Source organism: Xenopus laevis, chromosome 3S (assembly GCF_017654675.1).
Source record: "Xenopus laevis strain J_2021 chromosome 3S, Xenopus_laevis_v10.1, whole genome shotgun sequence".
Lineage (NCBI taxonomy): Eukaryota > Metazoa > Chordata > Amphibia > Anura > Pipidae > Xenopus > Xenopus laevis.
This window is the reverse complement of record NC_054376.1, coordinates 122,907,301-122,927,726: the sequence shown is the minus strand read 5'-3', so window position 1 is coordinate 122,927,726 and position 20,426 is coordinate 122,907,301. Positions and strand designations below refer to the sequence as shown.

At 42.9% G+C, this 20,426-nt stretch overlaps 1 protein-coding gene across 1 annotated transcript in view; it reads right to left on the bottom strand.

The window, feature by feature from the left end:
- The window catches only part of pde4a.S (phosphodiesterase 4A S homeolog), a 315,334-nt gene extending 298,099 nt beyond the window's left edge, over window positions 1-17,235 (bottom strand). Inside the window, exon 1 of the mRNA XM_041587687.1 lies at window positions 17,116-17,235. The gene's annotated coding sequence lies outside the window, so the exon portion shown is untranslated. The remainder of the gene's footprint in view (window positions 1-17,115) is intronic.
- Window positions 17,236-20,426: the final 3,191 nt, after the last annotated feature.

Below are 20,426 nucleotides of genomic sequence, written 5' to 3'. Positions count from 1 at the left end.
TTGTAAATTATACCTATAAATAGTGATGGGCGAATTCATTCGCCAGGCGCGAATTTGCGCGATTTGCGGCAGGCGAATAAATTCGCGAAACGCCCGCGAAAATTCGCCGAAAAAATTCGCCGGCGTCAAAAATTTATTTTTCGAAAAAACGGACGCCGGCGTCAAAAACGGGCGCCGGCGTCGGAAAAACGGGCGCCGGCGTCAAAAACGAGACGCCGGCGCCGTTTCGAGAATTTTTCGCCGTTTCCCGAATTTCGCGCTAAATTCTCGAATTTTTCGGCGAAGCCAAACGGCGCAAATTCGCCCATCACTACCTATAAAGACAAAGGTCTAGAATGAGTAATTCTAAGGAGCACAATTATTCAATATGACTATATTGAAAAAGAAACAGATGTTTGGGGAATGGCAGTCTATTGTGAGTATGTAACAACCAAAATAAACTTAATGGGCGATTGATCTGTCTCATCAATAACTATGAGAGAGTGGGGGAAGAATAAAAAGCATAAACATGAATACAATAAATATTGTTCCATCAGAGGTAACAGAATTGGACGTCTTTTAGGGCAGCTTCCTAGCAGTGTGTGTGTGTATTTTAGTCTGTATGTAACAAATGGGGTTACAACAATTTGCTACCAAACTGTGGCTGTGAAATAGCAGGTATAGTAGGGAGAGATGGTGCCTGTAGTAACAGTGGATAATAGTCTCTGGGAAGGGAGTGTGACTGTGGGATAGCAGGTATAGTAGGGAGAGATGATGTCTATAGTAACAGTGGATAATAGTCTCTGGGAAGGGAGTGTGACTGTGGGATAGCAGGTATAGTAGGGAGAGATGGTGCCTATAGTAACAGTGGATAATAGTCTCTGGGAAGGGAGTGTGACTGTGGGATAGCAGGTATAGTAGGGAGAGATGGTGTCTATAGTAACAGTGGATAATAGTCTCTGGGAAGGGAGTGTGACTGTGGGATAGCAGGTATAGTAGGGAGAGATGGTGACTATAGTAACAGTGGGATAATAGTCTCTGGGAAGGGAGTGTGACTGTGGATAGCAGGTATAGTAGGAGAGATGGTGACTATAGTAACAGTGGGATAATAGTCTCTGGAAGGGATGTTGACTGTGGGATAGCAGGTATAGTAGGGAGAGATGGTGCGCCTATAGTAACAGTGGATAATAGTCTCTGGAAGGGAGTGTGACTGTGGATAGCAGGTATAGTAGGAGAGATGGTGCCTATAGTAACAGTGGGATAATAGTCTCTGGGAAGGGAGTGTGGACTGTGGATAGCAGGTATAGTAGGAGAGATGGAGCCTATAGTAACAGTGGATAATAGTCTCTGGGAAGGGAGTGTGACTGTGGGATAGCAGGTATAGTAGGGAGAGATGGTGTCTATAGTAACAGTGGATAATAGTCTCTGGGAAGGAGTGTGACTGTGGATAGCAGGTATAGTAGGGAGAGATGGTGCCTATAGTAACAGTGGAGAATAGTCTCTGGAAGGAGTGTGACTGTGGATAGCAGGTATAGTAGGAGAGATGGTGTCTATAGTAACAGTGGATAATAGTCTCTGGGAAGGGAGTGTGACTGTGGATAGCAGGTATAGTAGGAGAGATGGTGCCTATAGTAACAGTGGATAATAGTCTCTGGAAGGGAGTGTGACTGTGGGATAGCAGGTATAGTAGGGAGAGATGGTGCCTGTAGTAACAGTGGGATAATAGTCTCTGGGAAGGAAGTGTGACTGTGGATAGCAGGTATAGTAGGAGAGATGGTGCCATATAGTAACAGTGGATAATAGTCTCTGGGAAGGGAGTGTGACTGTGGGATAGCAGGTATAGTAGAGAGGTGTGTCTATAGTAACAGTGGATAATAGTCTCTGGAAGGGAGTGTGACTTGTGGATAGCAGGTATAGTAGGAGAGGTGGTGCCTATAGTAACAGTGGATAATAATCTCTGGAAGGAGTGTGACTGTGGATAGCAGGTATAGTAGGTGAGATGGTGCCTATAGTAACAGGATAATAGTCTCTGGGAAGGAGTGTGACTGTGGGATAGCAGGTATAGTAGGGAGAGATGGAGCCTATAGTAACAGTGGATAATAGTCTCTGGAAGGAGTGTAACTGTGGGATAGCAGGTATAGTAGGGAGAGATGTGTCTATAGTAACAGTGGATAATAGTCTCTGGGAAGGGAGTGTGACTGTGGGATAGCAGGTATAGTAGGAGAGATGGGGCCTATAGTAACAGTGGAGAATAGTCTCTGGAAGGGAGTGTGACTGTGGATAGCAGGTATAGTAGGGAGAGATGGTGTCTATAGTAACAGTGGATAATAGTCTCTGGGAAGGGAGTGTGACTGTGGGATAGCAGGTATAGTAGGGAGAGATGGTGTCTATAGTAACAGTGGATAATAGTCTCTGGGAAGGGAGTGTGACTGTGGATAGCAGGTATAGTAGGGAGAGATGGTGCCTATAGTAACAGTGGGATAATAGTCTCTGGGAAGGGAGTGTGACTGTGGGATAGCAGGTATAGTAGGGAGAGATGGTGCCTATAGTAACAGTGGGATAATAGTCTCTGGGAAGGGAGTGTGACTGTGGGATAGCAGGTATAGTAGGGAGAGATGGTGCCTATAGTAACAGTTGCATAATAGTCTCTGAGATGGGACTGCAGTTGTGGGATAGCTGGTGTAGTAATGATATCACTATGTGACTAATCTGTTCATCCATTCCGCTACTCCCAGAGCTACACATCTCCATACACCTGTCCACCACTGACTACACTTCCCTAACTCTTACAGTTTATTTCCTCCTACATTACCCACCTAAACTCCCACCTACCCATTTCTGAGACACTCAGACACCCATGCTGGTCAGCAATCAGTGACTCAGTGCAGCCTTCCGTGTATATTCATACTATCAATAAGTATATTCTCCACGCCATTATCCTGCACAGCACGTTCATTACAGTGTATAGAAACCAAGTGTCATTACACAGAACAGCGGGCTGATTGTGATTGTATAGAGCATAATGCAATGTATGTTGTGTGGTTTGATTTAAGAAAGGAATGATAATTGATAGTTGGATTAGAATTTTTCAGCAGCCGGCTTCCTGGAATCCCCCTTACAAAAGGAGTGTTTATAATAACGTTATAGTAAAAGTCCAGGTTCAAATCTGTGCCTGTAGGAAAGTTACAGCATCAACAACAATAATCGTCCCTGTATCTCACATCATATGCATTATAGTGCATCTCAGTCTGAACCCCGGTGTTCTACTTTGTACTTTATAGCTGGCCATTAGCCATACATGCTAAGATTCAATTGAGGATGCCAAACAAGCAGACCATAGGGCAATTTGCTAATCCAAGCAGTGGATTCAATTTATTTTATCCAATTGTCTGGCTCCAGGCCAGTGGTCAGATTACAAAGGGGCCTGTGCTGCATTTAATTATCATCCTGTGTGCAGCTAGCTTTTCTCATACTAACCAAGTAATATACCAACCCAATGATAGGCATTGTATCTTATACCAACCCAATGATAGGCACTGTATCTCATACCAAACCAATGATAGGCACTGTATCTCATACCAAACCAATGATAGGCACTGTATCTCATACCAACCCAATGATAGGCATTGTATCTTATACCAACCCAATGATAGGCACTGTATCTCATACCAACCCAATGATAGGCACTGTATCTTATACCAACCCAATGATAGGCACTGTACCTTATACAAAAACCAATGATAGGCAATGTATCTTATACCAACCCAATAATAGGCAATGTATCTTTTATACCAACCCAATGATAGGCAATGTATCTGTATACCAAACCCAAATGAGTGGCACTGGTACCTTTATACCAACCCAATGATAGGCACTGTATCTTATACCAACCCAATGATAGGCACTGTATCTCATACCAACCCAATGATAGGTACTATATCTCATACCAAACCAATGATAGCACTGTACCTTATACAAAACCAATGGATAGGCAAGTATCTTATACCAACCCAATAATAGGCAATGTATCTTATACCAACCCAATGATAGGCAATGTATCTTATACCAACCCAATGATAGGCACTGTACCTTATACCAACCCAATGATAGGCACTGTATCTTATACCAACCCAATGATAGGCACTGTATCTTATACCAACCCAATGATAGGCACTGTATCTTATACCAACCCAATGATAGGCACTGTATCTCATACCAATCCAATGATAGGTACTATATCTCATACCAAACCAATGATAGGCACTGTACCTTTTACGAAACCAATGATAGGCAATGTATCTTATACCAACCCAATGATAGGCACTGTATCTTATACCAACCCAATGATAGGTACTGTATCTTATACCAAACCAATTATAGGCACTGTATCTTATACCAACCCAATGATAGGCACTGTATCTTATACCAACCCAATGATAGGCACTGTACCTTATACCAACCCAATGATAGGTACTATATCTCATACCAAACCAATGATAGGCACTATATCTCATACCAAACCAATGATAGGTACTATATCTCATACCAAACCAATGATAGGCACTATATCTCATACCAAACCAATGATAGGCACTGTATCTCATACCAACCCAATGATAGGCCACAGTATCATCATACCAACCCAATTGATAGGCAATGTATCTTATACAAAACCAATGATAGGCACTGTATCTTATACCAAACCAATGATAGGCACAGTATCTTATACCAAACCAATGATAAGCAATGTATCTTATACCAAACCAATTATAGGCACTGTATCTTATACCAAACCAATGATAGGCACTGTATCTTATACCAAACCAATGATAGGTACTGTATCTTATACCAAACCAATGATAGGTACTGTATCTTATACCAAACCAATGATAGGCACTGTATCTTATACCAAACCAATGATAGGCACTGTATCTTATACCAACCCAATGATAGGTACTGTACCTTATACCACCCAATGATAGTCACTGTATCTCATACCAACCCAATGATAGGCACTGTATCTTATACCAACCCAATGATAGGCACTGTATCTCATACCAACCCCAATGATAGGCACTGTATCTTATACCAACCCAATGATAGGCACTGTATCTCATACCAACCCAATTATAGGCACTGTATCTCATACCAACCCAATGATAGGTACTATATCTCATACCAAACCAATGATAGGCACTGTACCTTATACAAAACCAATGATAGGCAATGTATCTTATACCAACCCAATAATAGGCAATGTATCTTATACCAACCCAATGATAGGCAATGTATCTTATACCAACCCAATGATAGGCACTGTACCTTATACCAACCCAATGATAGGCACTGTATCTATATACCAACCCAATGATAGGCACTGTATCTCATACCAACCCAATGATAGGTACTATATCTCATACCAAACCAATGATAGGCACTGTACCTTATACAAAACCAATGATAGGCAATTTATCTTATACCAACCCAATAATAGGCAATGTATCTTATACCAACCCAATGATAGGCAATGTATCTTATACCAACCCAATGATAGGCACTGTACCTTATACCAACCCAATGATAGGCACTGTATCTTATACCAACCCAATGATAGGCACTGTATCTTATACCAACCCAATGATAGGCACTGTATCTTATACCAACCCAATGATAGGCACTGTATCTCATACCAATCCAATGATAGGTACTATATCTCATACCAAACCAATGATAGGCACTGTACCTTTTACGAAACCAATGATAGGCAATGTATCTTATACCAACCCAATGATAGGCACTGTACCTTTTACGAAACCAATTATAGGCACTGTATCTTATACCAACCCAATGATAGGTACTGTATCTTATACCAAACCAATTATAGGCACTGTATCTTATACCAAACCAATGATAGGCTCTGTATCTCACATCACACAAACCCCAATGAAAGGCACTGTATGTCAAACTATCCCAAAGGCACTTCATGTAGTCATAATTTCAGCACAGCTAGAGAGCCAGTGCTTGAAGATCCCAAATCTTAATTATTAAATTATATAAAATATATATATGATTTAGCATTTTTGTGTTTAGTAGTAGGCTGGCACAAACTGGACTTCACTCATATACTTGATGCAGATAAAAAGTAGTTTATTTAACAAAAAGAACCATCTCAAAAAGTAGCCTTATGCGTACTTAGGACACACTTTTGATTGGTTTCTTTTACTTAAATACCACAGCATGTACAGAATACTTTCAGACTATGACTAGGTGCCCACAAGGCACTAAACGCGTAAGGCTACTTTTTGAGATGGTTCTTTTTGTGAAATGAGCTACTTTTTATCTGCATCAAGTATTGGAGTGAAGTCCGGTTTGTGCAAGCCTACTACTGAACACAAGCCTACTACTGAACACAAGCCTACTACTGAACACAAGCCTACTACTGAACACAAGCCTACTACTAAACACAAGCCTGCTACTGAACACAAGCCTACTACTAAACACAAGCCTACTACTGAACACAAGCCTACTACTGAACACAAGCCTACTACTAAACACAAGCCTACTACTGAACACAAGCCTACTACTGAACACAAGCCTACTACTAAACACAAGCCTACTACTGAACACAAGCCTACTACCAAACACAAATATGCAAAATTGCCTCCCCAAGCTGAAGGCTTGAGCACCTGGGCCCCTGCTAGTATTGGTAAGTTAACCTTGCTATCTACAATAATCAATACTGGATATCCACCTCCCCCCTTCCTTCTTTATTGAAACTAATAAATATGATTTACACTTTTACCAGACCAATGATTCCATATGATTCAGGGTGTATAAGGCAAATATTATTTGCTGCCTGACTTATGAGCCACACGCTCCAGTTAATGAGCTACAGCCTCAGTTGCTGGATGGTACTGCTGGTGCAGTTCAGCAACCGCCACAGAATGACACCATTATGGCATCCGCAAAGGCTAATTTTCCCATCATTGCAACACAGAGTGACTCTCTAAAAGCTGAGCTGCATAGAAACCTCCCTGTTGCCCAAACATTCAACTGCTTGGTAAATGCAAATGATTTGATTCTCTCATTCAGAGAGAGCCGCTCCGTTAAGGAGATGAATTATTATGGGTAGAAATGGCTAATGCAGGTGGTAAATTGATTGCTTTATTGCCACATCTCTCTTATTTTTCCTGTAATAAAGTCTATTATTAGACAGTTGTTCTGTATGCCACTGATCAAGGGACAACGTGAGAATAAAAAGAATTCGTTTGGCAGGATGGGCAGCAAAAAAAGGTGAAAAGAGAGCAAAATACAAACTTAAAGAGAAATCAATTGCCCCTATATTCCCTGCACCTGGCTCAGCACACAATAGGAAATGGGAATCTGGCTTGGAATCTTAAATCTGAATTATGATCACACTGGTGCCATGTACTACAGTATCTCTTGGTATCACTAAGTGAAACTGGTGCTGTAACCAGTAGCAACCAATGTGCAGTTATTGTGAATAAACGAGCCCCAGTGCTTATAGTTTTAATTAAATAAGAAGAATATGAAAAACAGGATTTGGTGGCAAATTCATCCAATCCTCAACAGTGTTTGCAGGTAGTGATGGGCAAACCTGACCCGTTTCTATATGGCTAAAATTCACCAAATGCATTGAAATCTATGCGTGACGATTTTTTTTTGACGTTTGATTTTTTTTCACCTATTGGAATCTATGGGCCTCATTTTTGCGGCAAAACCTGACGAAAACTTTTGCTCATCACTGTTTGCAGGATCCGTCCCCAAAAATTCTTTATCTGGCTGAATTCATAAAATATGTATATGGTGTATCCCTAAAATTAGCCCTCAGCAAGTCTTATTTTCTGAGGAACTGAGAGGTGCAAAGGAAATTAAATGATGTTTCTTTGTAAAAGTCGCCCTTTGCCCTTAAGGTAAGGAATATAAATCACAGTTAGTGGTATATAAAGTGGATGTGCAGTGAGCTGGGAGTATATTAGGATTCCAGCAGTGTAGCACATTTACTGAAGTGATGGTGTCAAACCCTATGGCAATCTCATAAGCCCCTGTCACTCTCACTATGGAAGGATTTACTTGTTATCTGAGCACCACTTGTGCCTTACAGCAATGCAGCGAGAAAAGTGGGGCCAGGCAGCAGCCTCTCCTCATTGTACCTGAGGCTGTTATACACTGCCTCCCATTTACATTTGTATCACCCTGCAGTGGGAGGGACAGACTCATGTCCCATAGTTCCCTCCTGTCTGTGTCACTGTATCACCCTGCAGTGGGAGGGACAGACTCATGTCCCATAGTTCCCTCCTGTCTGTGTCACTGTATCACCCTGCAGTGGGAGGGACAGACTCATGTCCCATAGTTCCCTCCTGTCTGTGTCACTGTATCACCCTGCAGTGGGAGGGACAGACTCGTGTCCCATAGTTCCCTCCTGTCTGTGTCACTGTATCACCCTGCAGTGGGAGGGACAGACTCATGTCCCATAGTTCCCTCCTGTCTGTGTCACTGTATCACCCTGCAGTGGGAGGGACAGACTCATGTCCCATAGATCCCTCCTGTCTGTGTCACTGTATCACCCTGCAGTGGGAGGGACAGACTCATGTCCCATAGTTCCCTCCTGTCTGTGTCACTGTATCACCCTGCAGTGGGAGGGACAGACTCATGTCCCATAGTTCCCTCCTGTCTGTGTCACTGTATCACCCTGCAGTGGGAGGGACAGACTCATGTCCCATAGTTCCCTCCTGTCTGTGTCACTGTATCACCCTGCAGTGGGAGGGACAGACTCATGTCCCATAGTTCCCTCCTGTCTGTGTCACTGTATCACCCTGCAGTGGGAGGGACAGACTCATGTCCCATAGTTCCCTCCTGTCTGTGTCACTGTATCACCCTGCAGTGGGAGGGACAGACTCATGTCCCATAGTTCCCTCCTGTCTGTGTCACTGTATCACCCTGCAGTGGGAGGGACAGACTCATGTCCCATAGTTCCCTCCTGTCTGTGTCACTGTATCACCCTGCAGTGGGAGGGACAGACTCATGTCCCATAGTTCCCTCCTGTCTGTGTCACTGTATCACCCTGCAGTGGGAGGGACAGACTCATGTCCCATAGTTCCCTCCTGTCTGTGTCACTGTATCACCCTGCAGTGGGAGGGACAGACTCATGTCCCATAGTTCCCTCCTGTCTGTGACATAGAACAATTGGCAAGAGGCTTTTTTACTTACACAAGTGAGGTTGATCTTTGCACAGCCATGGTTTTTCTCATGTATTGAATGCTGCAGATGAGGAGTCCTGCATGATGGTGGGCACACCGGCCCTCATTAGTCCCTCCGGAGCATATTGGAAGGGGAGTTTGGGTGAGTCTGTCCCCTACTGTTGTGCTGATCCTGTGCTTAAATCCAATAAGAGCTTTTGTACGGCAATAACACATTGACTGTGCTTGTGGGAATCCTGAAATGCTGCAAATCCTCTGCCATGCTGCTAGTATGACAGTTACAGAATCACTGGTCCACACAAAAGCACAAAGAATTTAAATATCTGTCATTCATCACAGAGAGAAGCAACAATGTAGAGCAGAGAAGCCCAGCCTGTTGGCCCTTTAGCTGTTGGTTAAATACAATACCAGCATCCCTTCAACAGGAGCCAAAGAACAATTGGCAAGAGGCTTTTTTACTTACACAAGTGAGGTTGATCTTTGCACAGCCTGACAGTTTATTCCAGACTGTCATCTGGCTGAATGAGCAGGGGCAAAGCAGAAGCCTCCAAAAATACATGAGTGATGTCTTTCTGCTTTAAAAGTCACATTGATGGGTGTTACTCCTACAAGTATTCTTTCTTATGGGCATGTAAATATGGCAGAACAGACAGGGCTGGGAATGTAGCTAAGTGGCATGGTTAGGATGTAATGTAACAGGCTTTGGTCTATGAATCGCCTCTGTGCTGTGGGCATGGACAGAAATCACTTAGAGGCAAAGATGATCACACTTTATATCAGTGATGCCCAGTCTGTGGCCCTTCAGTATATTTCCCCAACCAAAGGTAGAATAATCACACAAGTAATGGGACCCTGCCCCCCGGTACAGACAGTCCCACCGGTGCTAATCCTTAAAAAATAAATCACTGACCGATGTCCCCTTTTTAAGCCCTTTAATAGTCTTAAGCAGCCCTGGAAAAGTAATGACCCGCACACTTGTGCCACAGAATCTGGCTAGTCAATATATCAGCACATAGTCACATCCAGTTGCATCCGATCAGTCCAAGTATCACCAGGTACAGACTCTTCCATGCAACTCAGCCAGGTGCCTGAACATACCAAATACACAACGGAAATGATGAGAGGAGAAGCATAGGCAGAACAAGCTGCAAAATCAATCACTGGTGCTAATTCATTTCCCCACTCCACTCACTGTAGTATAACCTTCTGGCTAGTGGTAGTTCAGTCTTGCTCTGTCTTCCTATTATCCCCATGCCACCGGGGGGCCCACAGCTAGAGCAGCACAAATGCAACAATTATTGAACTTCTGCCAGTCTATTCCCAGACCCCCAGTCTCCCTCCACCCTTTGGAGCATCAAACACTCACTGTTACTGGTCAGAGCCATAGGGTTGGCCATTAAAAGCCATTAAGCGACACTTTACCCCCTGGTGGGAATTGATCCTTTATCTGAAAATCAATCAAGCATGGCCCAGTCAAGTCCTCTTCCACCAACATTAGATTACACTCTGCTCCATTCTCCTTCTAGCAGGGAAAATAAAAGGGGAACACTTTAGGGCAGATTAGTCGCCCTGCTTCTTCTTCGGGTGACTAATCTCCCAGAGCTGCATTCCCGTCGGTTAGAAACCGTCAGCGGAATTGGATTCGGATCGCTTTGGCTTTCCAAAGTCGCCCGAAGTTTCCTTGTGAGGCAACTTCGGACGACTTCAGAAAATTAATCGTTCCGCGTGCCATCCCGCCGGCGATTTCTAGCCGACGGGAAGGCAGTTTGGGGAGATTAGTCGCCCGAAGAAGAAGAAGAAGTGATTTGTCACTGGGCTACTAATCTCCCGAAATAGCAGTGAGTGTCTCTGCCCTTAATTGCTTCTTTATATCTGAGCAGCAAAAAGAGCTGAGAAAATACAGAATATCCTTTATGTAACTAGGGCTGGGTTTATAAACATTTATATTATATTTCCCTATCAACCGTCACATTACACAGCAGCTACACACAATACTTATGCTACAAGCTCATCCCTTAATCATTTATAACCAGGCTCAGGCAAGAATAAAAATAAAAATAAAATAAAAATGTGGATTATTTGGATAAAATGCATACCTCCCAACATTTTTTAAATAAAAAGAGGGACAAAAAAAATTGCCATGGTGAAATGTTGACCACGCCCATTTTGTGATCACACCCCCTAATTAGCATGTTTTACAAAATTTTACAAAATTTTTTTTGAGAGGTTTTGAGAGTTTGAACATGTTTCTGTGTTTTTTTTCCAGTTATTACAGTTTTGCTAATGAAGGTAAAGGTGCCCTTTAAGCTGTGACTTTTCCCAAGGGACCTCCTTATCTAAATTGTTACAATTACTTATTTGCTTATCTCAAAATTGTTACAAAGTATCTTAGTTATATCAGGTAGATGTTCTGGGATCTCTGCCAAAAGCCAATTAAGTTCTGCCTGTTCAGTGCAGAAAAATTCGGGACTTTTCAGTACAAACGCTGGACTGTGGGTTGAGCTGTCAAAAATGGGACTGTCCCACTGAAAACGGGACAGTTTGGAGGTATGAAAATGGAATCTATAGGAGACAGCTGTTTTTTAATTAATTTGGAGCTTTCTGGATAATGGGTTTCTGGATAACAGATGCCATACCTGTACAGTAAAAGCCAACTAAAGTAATAAAGGGAATGGATGATCTGTGCTAGGAACAGGCTATACAAGCTGTATTGTCTTGCATAATAGGACAGGCCTTTAAACCATCCTCCTTCAAAGACGATTCCCCTAAAGCCCTGTTCTGGGGCCCCTGGGTGAGTTTCATTGTGGACCCTGGCAGGTCAATTCAAAAAAGGCCCAAACAGCTCCCCACCAGATCAATAAACAGAGTGTCTACGGCACCTTACAGCAGCCCCACCGGCATTTGCCAGAACCCACAGACTGACAGTTTTTCCTTTTGCATTATTATGTTACATATTTATACATCACACAGCTATAGATGAAGAAAAGAGGCACTCTAAAGCTGTTGCTGAACTACAAGTCCCGGGATCCACCCCCAGTCAATAGTTGGCCCCACTGCATGCAGCTGTCGTTTTACAGGGCCCCAGAAATAAAAACTCTCACAGGGTTGAACAAGGCCTTCTCTAACTGTCACCTCTTGATGCCACCCAGAACTCTTGCGCTCCCACCCCCCAGCCAAACTGCATTTCTATCTTCCTGCCTGGCCTTCTGATTTCCTGAAAGTGAACTGACAATAGCATAAAATACTTCCCCTTTCTTCTTCTCGTTCTTCCTTCACTTCACTCTCACTGAGCACTTAAAGGAGACCTGTAAAGTTTTCAGTCATCCTAGATACAATAAGTTGCCTTGGAAAAACAGACACAGCTCTCTACATTTATACAGTTTTGTAAACAGCTGATTTCTACAGTCCAAACATGCCCTTATAGCTTTATGATTCTAAGTGGCTGGGGGAAACTTAAAGGACAAGGAAAGTTAAACTAAAGAAGTAGCTAGACATGTTGTACATGATGTTTTGTGCTTCTGTACCAGCCCAAGGCAACCACAGCCCTTTAGCAGTAAAGATCTGTGTCTCCAAAGATGCCCCAGTAGCTCCCCATCTTCCTTTCCTCTGTGCTGCTGTCACTTACTGAGCTTAGGGACCCACTCACAATATACAGTACACATAGAATAGAAATGTCACAATATAAGGCTGATTAGTAATTAATACAGATAATTACTACATGGCAGCACAGAAACCAGTGCAATTAGCATCAGAATTTAATAATCAGCAAACCTGTAGCATCAGCTTATATTACAGCCAGGGAAGCTCATTTTCTGCTGGATAATTAGTGACGAGCCCTAAGCTTAGCTTCTCAACAGCCAATCAGAGCCCACTGAGCATGTGAGTGTCACAGACACTTTCCAAGATGGTGACCCCCTGTGACAAGTTTGAAGTCCTGGATCATTGCTGCTATTGACAAGCTCAAACTTTAGCCTCGTGCAATAAGTTCACTATATAAAATATGCCATTTTTAGCCCTATTCATTTTTAGAGTTCAGTTCTCCTTTAACTGCTCTAAGGCTGCTGTACATCTGCGTCTGATTCAGTTCCTCTATGGCAGTGGTACCCAACCCTTTTTGGACCGGTGTAGAGCCAAATTTCTTTTGCAAGGACCAGGAGGGGGAGTCGGTGTACAATTCTGGCCACGTTAATTGGTCACTAGGCTCAGCGGCCCAGTTCAGGACTGTCCACAGCCCAGAAGCCCAGCAGTTGGAGACCCCTGCTCTACGGGACAAATCAGAATAAATCTCATCAATAAAGGCTACAAAGCACCATGTTCCCGTTTCTTTCCATGACCCAATATACTGACCAGTTTGAAATGAAAATACCCATCCCACTGAGAAGTAATGTTCCCTTATAAAAGGCTAAATGAGCGAATGAGTCAGTTCCTCTGGTCAGGAAAGTACAGAAATCGCAGACACGGAGTGAATGGGATGAGAAGCCAGTCCTGATAGAAAGTAATGTGCCCAAATGACAGTGACTAGTGATTGGCGAATTCGCGCCGTTTCGATTGGCCGAAAAATTTGCGAATTTTGCGAGAAATTCGCGAAACGTTTTTTGACGCCGGCGCCCGTTCTTTTCGCCACCGGCAAAAAAATTTTGCGGGCGTTTCGCGAATTTATTCGCTGGCGGCAAATCGCGCAAATTCACCGCGAATTCGCACCTGGCGAATAATTTCAACCCATCACTAACAGTGACATGATTAATGAGTACAAGGCTCACTGGGCCAAGAGGCCTAAATGACAAGGACATGTCTAATGAGTTATAGTAGTGGTATTTATTGCTTTTTCTGAGAGCTAGTGTCAGCTTTGGCACCCAGTTGGTACTGGGCCACAGATTTGGTACACTGCTGTGAAGTCCTGACCCTTCCCTACAGACTATTATCCACACTGCTACTCTCCCTACTATACCTGCTATCCCACAGTCACACTCCCTTCCCAGAGACTATTATCCCACTGTTACTATAGGCACCATCTCTCCCTACTATACCTGCTATCCCACAGTCACACTCCCTTCCCAGAGACTATTATCCACTGTTACTATAGACACCATCTCTCCCTACTATACCTGTTATCCCACAGTCACATTCCCTTCCCAGAGACTATTATCCACTGTTACTATAGGCACCATCTCTCCCTACTATACCTGCTATCCCACAGTCACACTCCCTTCCCAGAGACTATTATCCACTGTTACTATAGACACCATCTCTCCCTACTATACCTGCTATCCCACAGTCACACTCCCTTCCCATAGACTATTATCCACTGTTACTATAGACACCATCTCTCCCTACTATACCTGCTATCCCACAGTCACACTCCCTTCCCAGAGACTATTATCCCACTGTTACTATAGAACCATCTCTCCCTACTATACCTGCTATCCCACAGTCACACTCCCTTCCCAGAGACTATTATCCCACTGTTACTATAGGCACCATCTCTCCCTACTATACCTGCTATCCCACAGTCACACTCCCTTCCCAGAGACTATTATCCACTGTTACTATAGACACCATCTCTCCCTACTATACCTGTTATCCCACAGTCACATTCCCTTCCCAGAGACTATTATCCACTGTTACTATAGGCACCATCTCTCCCTACTATACCTGCTATCCCACAGTCACACTCCCTTCCCAGAGACTATTATCCACTGTTACTATAGACACCATCTCTCCCTACTATACCTGCTATCCCACAGTCACACTCCCTTCCCATAGACTATTATCCACTGTTACTATAGACACCATCTCTCCCTACTATACCTGCTATCCCACAGTCACACTCCCTTCCCAGAGACTATTATCCCACTGTTACTATAGAACCATCTCTCCCTACTATACCTGCTATCCCACAGTCACACTCCCTTCCCAGAGACTATTATCCACTGTTACTATAGGCACCATCTCTCCCTACTATACCTGCTATCCCACAGTCACACTCCCTTCCCAGAGACTATTATCCCACTGTTACTATAGACACCATGTCTCCCTACTATACCTGCTATCCCACAGTCACGCTCCCTTCCCAGAGACTATTATCCACTGTTACTATAGACACCATCTCTCCCTACTATACCTGCTATCCCACAGTCACACTCCCTTCCCAGAGACTATTATCCCACTGTTACTATAGACACCATCTCTCCCTACTATACCTGCTATCCCACAGTCACACTCCCTTCCCATAGACTATTATCCACTGTTACTATAGGCCCCATCTCTCCCTACTATACCTACTGTACAAAGGCCACAAGCCCTTCCCAAGAGCAATGTGACCATATCCAGTTATATGCTGACCACACATCCCAAGACTTGCCCCTTTTTTGGGGTTCTAAGTTCAGGGCTGTCCCAGTGAACTTATGGAAGTTGACAGGCATAGCACAATCTCAGAACCTAAAAATATTGCTCTGTCTCCTTCTCTGACCCCCAACAGGGTGAAAATTGACCACAACTTCCTATTTAAATGGATCTGCGTAGCTCACTGCTGTGCATATATATATATATATATATATATATATATATATATATATATATATATATATATATATATATATATATATATATATATATACATATAACTAGATAGGTGCACTCAGATAGCCATGTTAATGCCTAGGTGCTGGACAAAAATTCATATCTATAAAACAAAAAAAACTTGCGCACACATAGATCTTGATAAGGTTAAAAAAAGCTGGTAGATTTATTTCAACGTTTCGGCTTACAAACTCAAGCTGTCATCAGGAAGGCTTCCTGATGACGGCTTGAGTTTGTAAGCCGAAACGTTGAAATAAATCTACCAGCTTTTTTTCACTTATCAAGATCTATGTGTGCGGAAGTTTTTTTTGTTTTATATATATATATATATATATATATATATATATATATATATATATATATATATATATATATATATATATATATATATACTGGGCTGAGTCTTGATGGAAAGATGAATTCTATTAAAATGACAATGCCATAAAATAATATAGAACAGACTAGTGGCCATAAAAAATCCCTTGGAGAGCCACATCCAGCATGTATGCCTCCAGCTGGAAACCCATACTTCAGCCAATAATACATGCCCACCTGCTAAATGTGACTATTTCGGCACCCCTTGGCATTCCATCAGCTGTGTTGGCCTGGTTTCTAAGTTAAACTGTACACTAGCAACCAGATAACAATTTAAACTGTAAAACTGAACAACAAATAAAAATAAATATAGTCTCTAGCTTTCATGAAATTTTGATTTTCAAATGTGAATTATGGAAAAAGTAAAATATATGTGGATTCCATTTATATACAGAGTTATAACAGCAGGCATGATCACCATTATATTGCATGAAGCGCCTATCAAGTCACAGCACAATGGGTACAACAGGCAGCCACAGTGTGGCCTATTCACACAAGTCGCTCCACTCTACATGCTTGTTAGACTGTCAGTTCTGCAGGTCACTAACCCAATTTATTCTTGCTGCTGTTAGGGAAGCCAATTTTGTTTGGGGGGGTATTTTTTGTGCCTTAATTGATAAGGATGACAGTACGCCCAACGCTTTCTATCTGTCGCTTAACCAACTTCCCTTCTAACCATGGGGAGAAACTGCAACAGAGAAGCAGGAGCTGCAGTTGGTACATTCCCGTAGCGCAGACAGGAAGAGAGATCTATATATTTATTACATGATGGGCACATGCAGTGAATAGGGGCTGAGATCACAAAAAGCCAGAGGTTGCAGAAGGATTCTGTCCCAATGCAGCGCTGCCTCTCACACTCAAATAATGTGTTTGTGCTCTGGGCAAAAGCAAAATGTGACCCTTTATGTGAGAATGTAAGTGAGACGGGTGGGAGAGGGGCGAGGAATAGACATGGTCCTACCTTGCTGGGAGAGATGTCAGAGCTCAAGCTGCCTCTGTGTGTGTGACTGTCTTCTGCCTTATTCTCAGGGAATCCTTTGTTGACTGTCTGTTATCTGTGTGTGTGTGTGAGTGTGTGTGTGTGTGTGTGTGGCTTCTCCTTATAGGGGAGAGATGGTAGCAGCGGAGGCTCTTTAGAGGGAGGAGGTGGAGGGGGGAATATACAGCCTATTAAAATCCATTCACTGCTACAAAAGGAGCCTGGAATCCCTGGATGTGATTATAGGAGAAGAGCCGTACAGGAGTAATAGGAGGAGTTATAGGGAGGGTTATATGGAGCAGTAGGAGGAGTTATAGGGAGGGTTATATGGAGCAATAGGAGGAGTTATAGGGAGGGTTATATGGAGCAATAGGAGGAGTTATAGGGAGGGTTATATGGAGCAATAGGAGGAGTTATAGGGAGGGTTATATGGAGCAATAAGAGGAGTTATAGGGAGGGGTTATATGGAGCAATAGGAGGAGTTATAGGGAGGGTTATATGGAGCAATAGGAGGAGTTATAGGGAGGGTTATATGGAGCAATAGGAGGAGTTATAGGGAGGGTTATATGGAGCAATAAGAGGAGTTATAGGGAGGGGTTATATGGAGCAATAGGAGGAGTTATAGGGAGGGTTATATGGAGCAATAGGAGGAGTTATAGGGAGGGTTATATTGAGCAATAGGAGGAGTTATAGGGAGGGTTATATGGAGTAATAGGAGGAGTTATAGGGAGGGTTATATGGAGCAATAGGAGGAGTTATAGGGAGGGTTATATGGAGCAATAGGAGGAGTTATAGGGAGGGTTATATGGAGCAATAGGAGGAGTTATAGGGAGGATTACATGGAGCAATAGGAGGAGTTATAGGGAGGATTACATGGAGCAATAGGAGGAGTTATAGGGAGGGTTATATGAAGCAATAGGAGGAGTTATAGGGAGGAGTTATATGGAGCAATAGGAGGAGTTATAGGGAGGGTTATATGGAGCAATAGGAGGAGTTATAGGGATGATCAGATGGAGCAATAGGAGGAGTTATAGGGAGGGTTATATGGAGCAATAGGAGGAGTTATAGGGAGGGTTATATGGAGCAATAGGAGGAGTTATAGGGAGGGTTATATGGAGCAATAGGAGGAGTTATAGGGAGGATTACATGGAGCAATAGGAGGAGTTATAGGGAGGGTTATATGGAGCAATAGGAGGAGTTATAGGGAGGGTTATATGGAGCAATAGGAGGAGTTATACGGAGGGTTATATGGAGCAATAGGAGGAGTTATAGGGAGGATTACATGGAGTAATAGGAGAAGTTATAAGGAGGGTTATATGGAGCAATAGGGAGAATCATAGGGAGGATTAAGTAGAACAATTAGAGGACAGGTCATATGAAGAAGCAGGAGGCATTATGTAGGGTTATATGAATCAGTGGGAGGAGTTGTGAATAGGTGGGATTACAGGCAGTGCTGTATTTAGGTCCGATGCCACCATAGGCGCCCCCCCTCCAGTAGTGGAAGTGACCAGAGTAGGACTGGGGAGCCCAGGGCCCACCAGGGCTGTTGTATCAGATGCACCCACATCTGTATTTTTGCTCCGGCCGGCCTGGAGAGGGAGGTTGGTGACAGGAACAACAGACTTGGACAGGGAGTGGGTCTGGGCCGGTGGGACCCATCAGAGCCGGTGCCCACTGAGTTTTTTCCCAGTGTCCTGCCGACTGGCCCAGTCCAACCCTGGAAGTGACATTATGCATCGTTTACACACAAGACGCATGACTTGACTTTTACCAGCAAACTATGAAAAATGCTCTCCTAAACCCTCACCCTTCAGCCGAATTTAGTTTCAATTCCCCCCCCCCCCAAAAAAAAACTGTATTTGATATATAGGCATCCAAGGGAATCCCCTTTAAAGCTACAGCCCCAGGCCCTCAGGTACCTATTTATAAATAACTTAGATGTTTTTGCTATGGGAATATTAGGATTCTCTTTCCATCTCTACTAATTGATTCCCCGGTGTCTGCAGCTCAGCCTCTTGCAGTTGAAATCATATTTTGTGATTAGCATTTATATTAAATACAGAAATGGATCTGTGAGATAAGATCAAAAATGCTTTTTTTGGGAAATATGCTCAGAAATTCTGTATGTGTTCCTGTTATACTTGCTAGCACTTTACAAAGAAATGATCATGAGTTAGCCGTGACTGTTGCAGTATTTACCAATAGCAACTAGCATACGGTTTCAGAGATCCCATTGCAGGAATCCAATTCTCAGCAGGGCAAAGACTGCATACCTCCTACCATCCCGTTTTTCACGATTTTGAAAGCTCAGCCCAGAGACCCAGATTGTTACTGAAATGTCCCAACTTTCTCTTTAATTGCCTGCAATGAACAGCCAGAAAAAGATACAAAGTTTCTAAAACTTAATTGGCTTTTGGCAGAGAGTACAGAATACGTGGCAGGTGCACTTAGATACGTTTGTTACAATTTAAGATAAGCAAAGAAACAATAGTAACAATTTAAGATAAGCAGGTCTCTTGAGGAAACTGACTTGCAGCTTAAAGGTCAATTCACCTTCATTATCAAAACTGTAATAATACAAAAAAGGGGGGTTGTGGGTGCACTTCAAGGCTAAGTTAAAATGTGTTTAAATACAATGGAAGTGCTACTGATTTGGCCAATTAATCAATGCACATTCCCTGGTCCCCTGTCTCATAAGTAATTCAGTATATATGCAAGTGCATGTGTTTACAAAAACAGGGTTTTTTAGTTACAAAGTTATGATCATAAAGTTAATAAGCCCCATACTACGTCAAGGTGGTCCCTAATTGGCCAAATCAGTAGCATTTTCCGTTGTATTTAAACACATTTTCACTTAGCCTTGGAGTACACCCACAACCCCCCTTTTTTGTATTTCAAAACTGTAATAACACATAAAAACCACAGAAATGTGTTCAAACTTTCATAACCTGCCACATTTTGTAAAATGAATTTGTAATTAGGGGATGTGGCCAAAAAAATGGTCACCTGCCAAATCTTTTTTGTCCCTCTTTCTATTTACAAAATGTTAAAAGGTATGGGACTGCCATTTGGGTAGTCTGATCTTAGACAGTGAAATAATTCATTATTGGTGCACGCCAGGCTTTCTAAACAGTGGGGGCATACTATGCACTTTACACTTTATGCTGGATTAAAAATGAGGTGCAGAGTAGTGATAGGCAGCTAAACAAAAAGTTGACCTGCACCCAACCCTATATTGATGCCATGGCGCAAGTCTACAAAAATTCCCGCCTGGAGGTGGAAGCTAGCACAGT